Genomic DNA, 12,166 nt, shown 5'->3' with positions numbered 1-12,166 from the left:
GTCTCCCCCACCCCCCACTGCCCCCCCGAGTCCTCCCCCCACACCCTCCACCCCCCTGCCACCCCCCAGAGGTGGTACGTACCCCCTCCCCACCCCCACCCCGACATGCACATACACGCACCCCGACATGCACACACCCCCAACATGCACATATACACACCCCCTACACACACACATACACAACGGGGACACATACCCGCACACATACATGCCGACATGTGCACCCGCCGAACTACCCACATTGCCCATAGGCACAGCAGCACTCCCCGCCCGCATGCACGCACTCACACACCCCCTCTACACACTCACACGCACACCCCCATGCACGCACACATCACACAACACCCCCCCACCCCCTCCCCTCACGGACGATCAACTTACCTTGTGCGTTGGTCCTCCGGGAGGTGACAGGAGCCATGGGGAGGTGACCGCCAACAGAAGACCGCCAACAGAAGACCGCCACACAGATATTTGGGTCGTAATTCTGTGGGCGGTGTTCTGCTGGCGTGGCGGTGGAGGTTGACCAGTCTCCACTTTCCCGCCGACCGCCAGTGTGGCTGCTGGCGGTTTTCCGGCGGAACGCTCCCAGCGGTCAGAATGCGCACAGCGGCATACCGCCGCGGTCGGCGGTCTTCACCGCGGCGGTAACTCGGCGGTCTTGCGAAAAGACCGCCAAGGTCAGAATGACCCCCATAGTGTGCAAGGGTGTGTTGCCCTGTATGGTTGTTGTTGCCCTGGCAGATTTGCCTTTGTGTGAGTTGGTATTTGGTGGGCAAGGTGATTCTCTCCAGTGTGCATGCAGTGGTGATAGGTGTCCATGCAGGTCTGTGAGGGGTGTCCATGCACTGGTGTCGCATGCAGGGCTTGGTATTGGGATGAGTGGGTTGTGATGGTGGGGTATGTGGGATGTGGTGAAGTGCTGGGAGTGACGGTGAGGGTGGTGGTTTGTGACTGCATGCAGGTGGAGGGTATAGTAATAGAGGATTGACCTACCAGATTCCAGTCCTCCTCCTACTCCTGCCAGGCCCTCAGGATGCATGATTGCCAAGACTTGCTCCTCCCATGTTGTTAGTTGTAGGGGAAGAGGCGGGAGTCCACCATCAGTCCTCTGTACAGCTAGTTGGTGTCTTGCTGCTGTGGAATGCACCTTCCCCCGTAGGTCGTTCCACCTCTTCCTGATGTCATCCCTTGTTCTGGGAAGCTGTCCCACAGCATTGACCCTGTCCACGATTCTCCACCATAGCTCCATTTTCCTAGCAATGGATGTCTGCCTCACCTGTGAGCCAGAATGATTTCATCCACCATGACCCTTAGCTCCTCCTCAGAGAACCTGGGATGTCGTTGTGGTGCCATGGGTGTAGTGTGAGTGGTGTGGGTGGGGGTGTTTGGGGTGGTGTGTTGGGGTGTGAGATGTAAGGTCCGTGGATGGTGTATAGGTGATGGTGTTATGTGGCTCTGGTTGTGTGGGTGCTCTTGCTGTATGTCTCTCTGGTGGCAATTCTTTCTAGTCGTAGGGTTGTGGGTAATGTGGGTGTGTGTTTAATAGTGGTGTGGGTGTGTGGGTGTGGTGTGTGTATGTGTGTTAGGTGTGTGTAGTTTGAATTGTCCAATGTGGTGTAGTTATATTTGAGTGTGTGTATTTTGAGCACGGCAGTATGTACCGCCAATGGTTTACCGCCTTTGAATATCCACCACGCTGATTTGTGGGTCATAATGTTGTGGGCGTAGTTCTGTCGGTGTAACAGTGTGGGTTTGGATACCACCAGTTTATCACTGACCTTTGTGCTGGCGGAGTGATGTGTGTGGCTGTTTAGTGACGGATTGGTATGTGTGTGTCATAATATGCTTGGTGGTTATCCGCCGCCGCGGCGTTATGCTGGTGGCAGTCAGCATGGTGGTAAGTGGGATTTACGGCCAATGTCATAATGAGAAATAATCCTTAGAGAACAGTGAGAATGCTGTTGTTACACAAAGTACCTGGTAAAAAATAAAACCGTACGGATGAGTGTGCGTTGGAAAAGGGTAGCGATGCTTGATTCCTTACTCACAAGTGAGGCCGTGTGTCGTCTCCTTCTGTGGTCGGGTTGGCGATGCGTCAGTTTTTTTTTCCCCACAAGACATAGATGTGTCAATTTTCGAATGGGGCAACTCGGGTCCATGCAGAGTTGGGTGGAATTTGATGCCCAGGGACAATGCGTGGAAAATCTGGTTGCACAGTATCAGAAAAGCGCTCTGCATGGGGTTTGCAGCATCATCAGCCTCCGTAAGCAGATGTTGTGCATCATTTCCCCAGCCCTGAAGTGTCGAGCTCCCAGCCGTGATGCAGGTGAAGCGTTATTTCAAACTGCGAAGCCGGCGGCACATCATGTACCAGTCGCATTACCGAAGGTGTGTCGAAAATTTCCCCACAGAACGTTCTGTGCATGGATTTTCAGTTCCTGTTTGTCAACTTCACCTTTTAAGGGCTTAGGGACTGGATAGGGCATCACGTGGCAGGGCAGGAGTCTCAGCAGAGAGTCCAGGTGCTGGCAGGGAAAGTCTTTGATGGCCCTGAGACCTCAACCACAGGAGGCAAGCTTAGATCAAGCCCTTGGAGATTCTTCTCAAGGAGAAATGCACAACAAAGTCCAGTCTTTGTCCCCTTTCACAGGCAGAAGCAGCAACTGCAGGATAGCCCAACTATGCATAATCACAGGCAGGGGCAGCACTTCTCCTCAGCTCTTCAGCTCTTGTCCTTGGCAGAGGTTCCTCTTGAATCCACAAGTGATCTGATTTTCAGGGTTTTTGGGTCCACTACTTATACCCCTTTCTACCTTTGAAGTAGGCAAACTTCAAAGGAAAGTCTCTCTTATTTGTAAGATCCTGCCTTGCCCAGGCCAGGCCCCATACATACATCAGGGGGTTGGAGACTGCATTGTGTGAGGGCAGGCACAGCCATTTCAGGTGTGAGTGACCACTCCTCCCCTACTTCCCTGCACGGATGGCTCATCAGGATATGCAGGCTGCACCCCAGCTCCCTTTGTGTCACTGTCTAGAGGAGAGGTGCAAACAGCCCAACTGTCAAACTGACCCAGACAGGAAATCCACAAACAGGCAGAGTCACAGAATGGTTTAAGCAAGAAAATGCCTACTTTCTAAAAGTTGCAATTTCAAACACACAATTAAAAAACAACCTTTACCAAAAGATGTGTTTTTAAATTGTGAGTTCCGAGACCCTAAACTCCACATTTATATCTGCTCCCAAAGGGAATCTGCACTTTAATAATATTTAAAGGTAGTCCCCATGTTAACCTGTGAGCAAGATAGGCCTTGCACAGTGAAAACGGAATTTGGCAGTATTTCACTGTTAGGACAGATAAAACACATTAATATATGTTTTACTTAAAACATACACTGCACCCTGCCCATGGGGCTACCTAGGGCCTACTTTAGGGGTGTCTTACATGTATGAAAAGGGAAGGTTTCGGCCCAGCAAGTGGGTATACTTGCCAAGTTGAATTGGCAGTTTAGAATTGCACACACAGACACTGCAGTGGCAGGTCTGAGCCATGTTTACAAGGGTACTCATGTGGATGGCACAACCAGTGCTGCAGGCCCACTAGTAGTATTTAATTTACAGGCCCTGGGCACCTCTAGTGCACTGTACTAGGGACTTACTAGTAAATCAAATGTGCCAATCATGCAAATATCTCCTGTAATCTCTGAACCACTTGCTCCTCTTTTAAATCTCATTTAAAAGTTTTCAATTCCTATTGGATTGTCAATATTGTCCACTTAGTAAAGTTTCAGAAAGACACACTCCTAAATTGCATGTGCAATACCATCCTTTTGATAACTTGTAATAAGGAATCTTACCACGGATGTAATATACACCAGGCACAGCGGGGTCTTGTCCATTTAGCATAAAATTGAATGCACTCTTAAACAAGAACACATGTCTGCATTTACTTGTTCCAACAAACTTATTGTCAGCTTTCGATTGTGGCTTATATATACAAAGCATCCCTACATGTTACCAATCGCTAAGTGTCCCTGTGTATCAGGTGTGTTGTGAATTACTTTTGTTTTGGAAACTATACCCTTATCTATCTTTTCATTAATTGCTTTTCTCCTGTCAACAACTTGATTAATAAACTCTGTTCTACCTGTTTAAGAAGGCTAAATTATTCTGGTGTGCATACGCTATGCCGAAAGTTAGTGTAGGTTCAAAGAACCCACCTACTATATCTATATTCTTAGCTTGTGTGATGCTGCTCAAATGCTGATTATTGGGAACAAAAGAGAAAACTAAATCAAAGTTAGAATAGGAGAACTGTATGAACATTTGATTGTTCAAGCGTATTAATAATAAACTCCAACTAATTACGTAAGTCAATGGTAATCTATGATAGGTTATTTCCTCTTGTACTGACAAAGAAATTTGTGTACATACATAACAATCATGCACTTTCATTGTGCCCACATATTCATACAGCAAGCTATAATAAACATTAAAAGACAAATCTCCCTTTGTGTCATCTAAATGAAGCAATTCCTCATCCTTATAAAACATATCCTACTTAGATGTTGTCATTCTCTGCACTGGAGTTGTTGTGCTTTGCATCTCTCCTTTCATTGTAACACTCATTCCTGCAATCAATAAAATCCCCACAGTCATACATACCTGTCCTGGATTCATGGCTTCTGTAGAATCAGAGAAGAAAGAAAATTGAAAAAATAGGCAAAAAGGGAGCAAAAATAAAACCAAAAGGCTTGTCAAAGTATTTTGCACTAGTTACAGCAGTTCTTGATTTTCAAAAAGTTCAACAAGATTCAACTTAAAGTTCTCAAAAAACATTAAAGTATTTGTTTTCAGTAAAACACAGTCTGATCATTACTTATGGTCACTTCCAGAGTGCAATGTCTTTGTTGATCAATTGGCAAGGTTATTTCAAAACTCTATTCAAATGCAATTTCAAGTTCCAGAATGTTTAAATGAATTCTCACTGTCAAAACAAAAGGACATAAACTCCTTCTCCCATTCATTTGTGACAAGATAGATCCATTCAGGTGAAGAGTATCTGCGACTTGGATCTCTTTTCCTTTTCGTTCTCCTTACAGCACCATCTTCAACTTCACTCTTATTTGACTCTGCGACTGCTTCTTCTATAGCTGGGAGTTTATCAGCAATCAGTTCATGTGCAGCTGTAGACTATTTATCTCTTTTTACAGTTCCCTTTTCAGGCAGGACAGGGTTCACAACATTTGTTGCGTTGGCAGGAGTAGGTTGACCTTGACTTTGGTCTCCTGCACTTTTGTCTGCATTCAGATTGCTTGCACCTTCACTACTTTGTATGATTTCTGCTTCAACCACTTGTTCAGTCCTCATAGCTTGGTCGACCTGAACCCCTCCTTTTTCTGCATTTGTTCTTGAGGAATCAGACTCTATGTTTTAAAGAGTTTTACATGTGTGGCTTGTGTGAATCTAGTTCAGAAGGCCAGTACACTTCACAGCTGTTGTTGCCACCAAGACAACTTGAAGCAGTCCTTTCCACCTTGGCACTATGCAAGTCTTCCTTGCTTGTTTATTTACTAAAATCCAATCACCAGCCTTCAAGGTGTGTCACTGTTCTTGAGCTCTGTGTACCAACCTGATGAGACAAAGAGAGAACTACATCAGCCAGACCTTTGCAATTATTGATCCAATTATTTGGACGTAGTGCTGGTAACCTCTTTGCACACCCCATAAGAATCTCTTGGGTACACAGTCCTGTCTTCCTGTCAGGGGTGCTACGCAACCTAATAAGGACAAGTGGTAATGCATCAGGCCATTTCAACGCTGTAGAGAAACAAACCTTTTTCAATCGAGCTTTAAGTGTTCCATTCATTTGTTCCAAAAATCCAGATGCTTCTGGTCTGTAACTGCAGTGCAATGTTTGCTCAATGTTCAATGCTGCACACAACAACTTTATGATCTCATTAATAAAATTATTTCCTCAGAACTTAGGCATTGGTATCAGTTCCCTGAATTGCAGCTTAGCTACAGTAAGACTGTGTTGGATAAGCCTCGATCCAGTGAGGCAACACACACACAACAACCAATATATCCTTTAATTCAGTACAAGCAGGCATTTTATTAAAATCAAGTTGCATTCAGTTAAATGGACCTCCAGATCTGCCTATGTGGCTCAAATTAACCACTGTGTGTTTCCCTACATTCATTTGTTGACAGGTAACACATCTGTGACGAACTGCTTCTGCAATCAATCAAAATCTGGGACTGTACCATGTCTGTTTAAATGTGTGAATCATTGAATCTCTGCCGAGAAAAACCTGAGCATGGTAATATTTAGCCATTGAGCTCAACAAACAATCTGGCAACACAACTTTTCCTTCATTTGAAATCCAGACATCACCTTACGCTCTTTGAACACATGCTGTATTCCAGCTCTATGTTCTTCCTCTGTTGCCTTTTCCTGCAACCTCCTAATTTCATTTCAGGTATCAAGAACTGACATCAAGAAACTTTGATTTGTCTCACTGGTGTCACTTCCACCACCCCACTCTTCACTGAAGGTGATGCAATAGAATGCAAAATATCTGGCAATTTGGTCAGCAAAGGTATTGCCCAACGATAAATAGGCCCTAATTACGAACTCGGCGGGAAATCCTGCTGAGTTCGGTGCTGGTGGTCGAAACAATGACCGCCAGCACATTGAAGACCCCACCTGCCCAATAACCAACATTCCGCTGGGCGTGTACATTGCCAACAGCTCCACCTGGAGCCGTTGTCAATGTAGCAGTGCGGCGGGTGCAGCAGCACCCATCGTGCATTTCACTGCCCGTAAATTGGGCAGTGCAATGCGCGACGGGGCTGTGCACAGGGGCCCCTGCACTGCCTATGCCAAGTGCATGGGCAGTGCAGGGGCCCCCAGGAGGGCCCAGAGGCACCCATTCCGCCAGCCGTTCATTGGCGGGGTAGACCACCAGGGAAAGGCTGGGGGAACACACGTTCTTTATCCAGCGGGCAGCGCTGCTTGCAGCGCTGCCCTGTCGGATAAGGAACTCGGCCATCGCCAGGCTGCCTGGCGGTGGTAGCCTGCGGTGGCGGAGTTTCGCCTGTGGCGGTCTCGCCTTGAACATTATATGGGGGTCCGGACCGCCATTCCGGTGGCGCCCACCGCTAGCATGGCGGTCCACACCACCAGTGTTCATAATGACCGCCATAATAATTAGATTTTTGATGAGAGTTGCACTTCACAGCGGCAATTTTCTCTGGTAACTGCAAAGCATTTATCAAACTATGAACTCTTTCACCACTTCAAGTTGGAGATACTAAATAGGTCATAAAACCTCGATGGGGCCATAACTGCCTGAAGTCATGCACAACACCAAATCTGTATTGACTATCTGTGAATATTGTCACTTTGAGCTGCTCAGAAACGGCGAATGCTCTTGTAAGCACAAGCAATTTTAGCCAACTGGGCAGAAATGACTCCTTGAAGCCATGAAGCATTGATTACTCCTGAGAGGGTGCAGACTGCATAACCAGTGCTCAGAGTACTTTAGCTGTCCCTCAAACAGGAGCCATCAACAAACACAGCTTGATCATTCTACTCTAGAGGAATATCCTGAATATGAGGTCTGGGTTTGGTACACAGTTCAGTGACATTGAGGCAGTCATGTTCCATTTCATTAGCATCATTAGAGTCATTAATATTAGCAGGCAATAATGTAGCTAGGTTCAGCACCGCACACCTCTTGATAATCATATTTGGAGATCCAAGAATCAATAACTCATACCAGGTTAGACGGGCACTGGTCAGATATTGGGTCTTAGATCAGATCAAAAGAATCTCAACTGAACATGGGACATAAACAGTTAAAGGGTGTCCCATCACAATGCCTTTGCATTGCCCTTATGCTCATACCAGCAGCCGCTATTGCCTTGAAACAACCAGGTAAAGCAGCTGTAACAGGATACAATGTCGCAGAGAAATATGCCACAGGTCTCTTGTTCCTCCTGGCAACTGTGTCAAAACAGAAAGAGCACAACCATCACGTTAATGACAAAACAGTGAACAACTGTTCATGTAATCAGGCTTTCATAAAGCTGGAGCTCTGCACAAACTCTCTCTGAATCAGTAAAAGCTTTCATTCTTCATCAAAGGGGACTGGGTCGGTAACTTCTTTGTGCATTAACTTCTGCAGTGATATAGAAATTAGTGAAAAATCCAGGATCCATTGGCAACAGTAACTCACCATGCCCAAAAACATTCAGGCATCTCTCTGTATAGCCGGGGGATTCATTTGCTTAATAGCTGCAACTCTCTATTGGGATACTTTCCTCTCACCATTCTCAGTTTGGTGACCCAAATACTTTACTTCCTTCTGGCAAAACTGTAACTTGGTAGGGGAAACAGTATGGCTGTTTTTGCCCAAATGAATCAATAATACTATCATGTTTGCATACTTTTCACGTTTTGGATGCAATCATCAGATCATCAATATGCTACACTAGAGCTGACTGAAATGGCATGTTCAAAGACTCTAAGTTCTTCTTCAAAATCTGGTTAAAAATGAACAGTGATTCTGAAATCCCTTGTGAGCATGGATATACACGGTTGCCAAATCGAAATGAGAAAAGGAATTGACTATCCTTGTGTAAAGGCACTAAAAAGAAAAGCCCGCAACAAATCAATAAATGAAAACCATTCTTCTTCACATGGAATCTGGGATAAGACCACTGCTGGATTTGGCACCATGGTACAACAGGATATTACAATTTCGTTCACCTTTCTCAAATCCTGAACTATGCAATATTCCCACTTGGCTTTCATTATCCAATTAGTGGAGAATAACCTGGGCTGCCCATCACTTCCTTCAAAACTACCTGTTCAATAAAGTCAGCAATTACTGGTATAATTCCCTCAATCACTTATGGAATCATATTATACTGGGGTATTCTGGGGAAAACTGCATCTGGCTTTACAGTTACTTTGACTGGCTCAACACCTCGGATGAGTCCAATATCTTTTTCTGAAAGACCCCAAACTCTCACCGTTACTGTATCTTGTAATTCATCAAGCAAATCTTTAATTATCATGGCAGGAAACAGTGTAATGAGAATACATCTTATCAGTTTGACTGTAAGTTTCTTCATCACTATGGGCCTGATTCTAACTTTGGAGGACGGTGTTAAACCGTCCCAAAAGTGGCGGATATACCACCTACCGTATTACGAGTCCATTATATCCTATGGAACTCGTAATACGGTAGGTGGTATATCCGCCACTTTTGGGACGGTTTAACACCGTCCTCCAAAGTTAGAATCAGGCCCTATGTGTTTGGATCACTATCCCTTCATGTATACAAGTGATACAACATTTTAATTTGCATACTAGGTTTCTTCCTAACAGACTCACAGGACTGGAACTAGGAACTGGTACAAATCCTCACATGCTCCTATCTTGACTGGAATGACCTCTGTAATGGGGTTTACCAAATGCTGGTTTGCTACTCCTACTACCTGAACTTTCCTTCCAGAAAGGAGCACACTTGGGACTTCTGCGGATTTGACAGTGGAACAAGTTGCTCCAGTGTCCACCAAAAATGAAACATCATGACCCATAACATTCGGATTCACATAAGGACCTGGCTGATCTAACTCCAGTGAGGCAGCCAACATTCATTCTTCCTCTTGTGAATTTTCACTTACATTTTCTTCACTTGATTTATCATCACTGAAATCAATGAATGGGTATTGTGAGATTAATTGATTTACATTTGCATTTGCTCTTTGGTTCGCATTCTGCTCAGTAACCATTACCTGTTGCTGTGTTATCATAGCTTGTGATATCTGCATTTGCTGTGGGGCTTGGATTTGGTGTTGACGATGGTGTACTTGTTGCTGGAGAACTTGCATTTGGACTGCTCCAGTAGGAACATTCATGTTCTGATTTTGGGGCCTTTGAACTCTTTGATTTTGAAATTGAGTGTTGTCAACGATGTGCGCAACACCACCACCTTCCACCAAATTATTTACATTATTAAAGGGACACTCCCATTTCCAATGTCCGACGTAACCACAAGCATGACAAGTAAGCATTTTCTTCATATTCTAAACATCAGCCACATTTGCATTCAGATCTTTTCGAATTCCACGACCTCTAGCTATGAACTGTGGCACCATGTTTCACTTCTGCTGTATTCTCTGAATTCCTCTGTGCTTATCATTCCTTGCGATCCCTGCATACCTGCTGCTTGGTTAGACTTGATTTGCATCACCATTGCCATTTCTCTTAACCTTTTCTGCTTGAATTCAATTTCATCACTACAGTATTTTGTGTAATGCAGTACTTCATCAACCTATTTTCCTTGTCAGCAAATCAAATAATTCTGAAACATGTTACTAATTTCAAGCTACAATCCTTGAATAAATATAAAAACAAAATGAATCATGTCTCTCGGCTCAATAAACTCTGAGACACTGAGTTGCTTGAATGCTTGCAACAATCTCTCATAGTAAGCATGAACAGACTCCAGTGTCTCCTGAGATGTCCTGTCAATTTTTTGCCAATCAATATCTTTAGGGGAAACTCTAGTTTTCAAAAACAAAATCACCTTGTAGTAGCTTTTTATTACTTCCTCAGATGGCGCACCTCTTACTGCATACCTTGGCGGCTCACGTGCTGGCCAATCAACACTCTGCTTACACTCATCCCACAGATCTGCTGCAACCACAATTCCAAATAAAGGGTTCAAATCATCCCATAGACATTTTGCAAGTTTAACAAACCTCTCCATTTGCTGATACCATTCCACTGTTTTTTCTTTCAACTTTGGGTTTGTAAATGACAGTATGTCACTTCTGCTCCATGGGACATGAACAAAATTCCCTCCCGGAATTTCTCTCATCTGCGTCATTTTTATAGCTACTCAGCTTGCTGTGCATCATTTGAAAATGCAGTCGGCTTTTCCTTCTGATCTCTTTTCTTTGCCCATCCCATTTACCTAATGCTCCCCATGTTTGAATACTCTGAATCAAATCTTCAATATGAATTTTCATTCTAGGTGATCTTATGTTTGCAGTGTCCCTCAAATCAAATTCCAATCTGTAACTCTTCTTTTTACTGTTTGGATTTATTCATCTCAATTTCATTTTTCTCAGCCAAATTAGTTCATTTTGTCATAATCCTGTTCTGTTCGAAGTGTAACATCCTTGCACAAGAAGCACAATTTGTTTTCATTGTAAGAATCTAATCTGTCTAATTCAAGTGTTGCCTCAATCATTTCATTTGATTCCAATTTTAGTCTACCAATGTTCGGTGTCCTTTCTCCCTCTGGGGTGTTTCCTGAAACTGATACTCCACTCAGATTGTCCAACCATTCAGTTAATTGTTGTGCAGATAACCTTTGCAAGCTAATGTTGTTACTTCAAGATAGGGACTGTGGATCTATACAGGATGTTCTTATAGCCTGCTCCTGAGCTAATACAGATGAGACTGTAGAACATGGGGGACAAGTCACATCAATCAGTGGACGTACTCTATCATATGTCTGATTTGAACCAAAGCAAGTCATAGGGGTCCTGACTGGCATAGTAGTGCTCAGCCTCTCAATTCCTGCATTAGTTCCAAAAGGTGAATTTATTGCTGATACTTGATTGGGAATCTGGGGGCCACTCTAATTATTACCCTGGGTGTAGAACAGGACTACTGGACCTATTGTCACATGAACTGTTAATGTGCATGGTCCTGACAAATTTGTTTGATTTGGCGGGAACATGAATCCTTTACCTTGGCCAGTCAATACTATACCAAAGGCCTTATTTGACTGATTCGGGGAAACATTCTGTGGTGTCGTTACTGGGGAATACATAAGCATTGTCTGTCTCTAGTTCAGAATCTGTGCAGGAGTCATCACATTAGGGGTGGCCTCAATTTGAGTCATTCCTGCATTCTGAATTGGCTGTTGCAGAACTGGAACTGTGACATTCTGTGCTGTATTAACAATTGGGACTGTCGGATAAGTCACCGGCACCTGGGCAACATTGGCAGTAGGCACATTTGGATTTATCTGAACCTAGCTTTGTACAATTGGTGCTGTAGCAATACTCAGCACTACATTCTGGTTTACTGATGTAACCACATTATAACGTGGGGGACGATTCTGTAACAATTGAGTT

This window comes from Pleurodeles waltl, chromosome 4_1 (assembly GCF_031143425.1).
Source record: "Pleurodeles waltl isolate 20211129_DDA chromosome 4_1, aPleWal1.hap1.20221129, whole genome shotgun sequence".
NCBI lineage: Eukaryota > Metazoa > Chordata > Amphibia > Caudata > Salamandridae > Pleurodeles > Pleurodeles waltl.
This window is presented reverse-complemented; position numbering follows the sequence as displayed.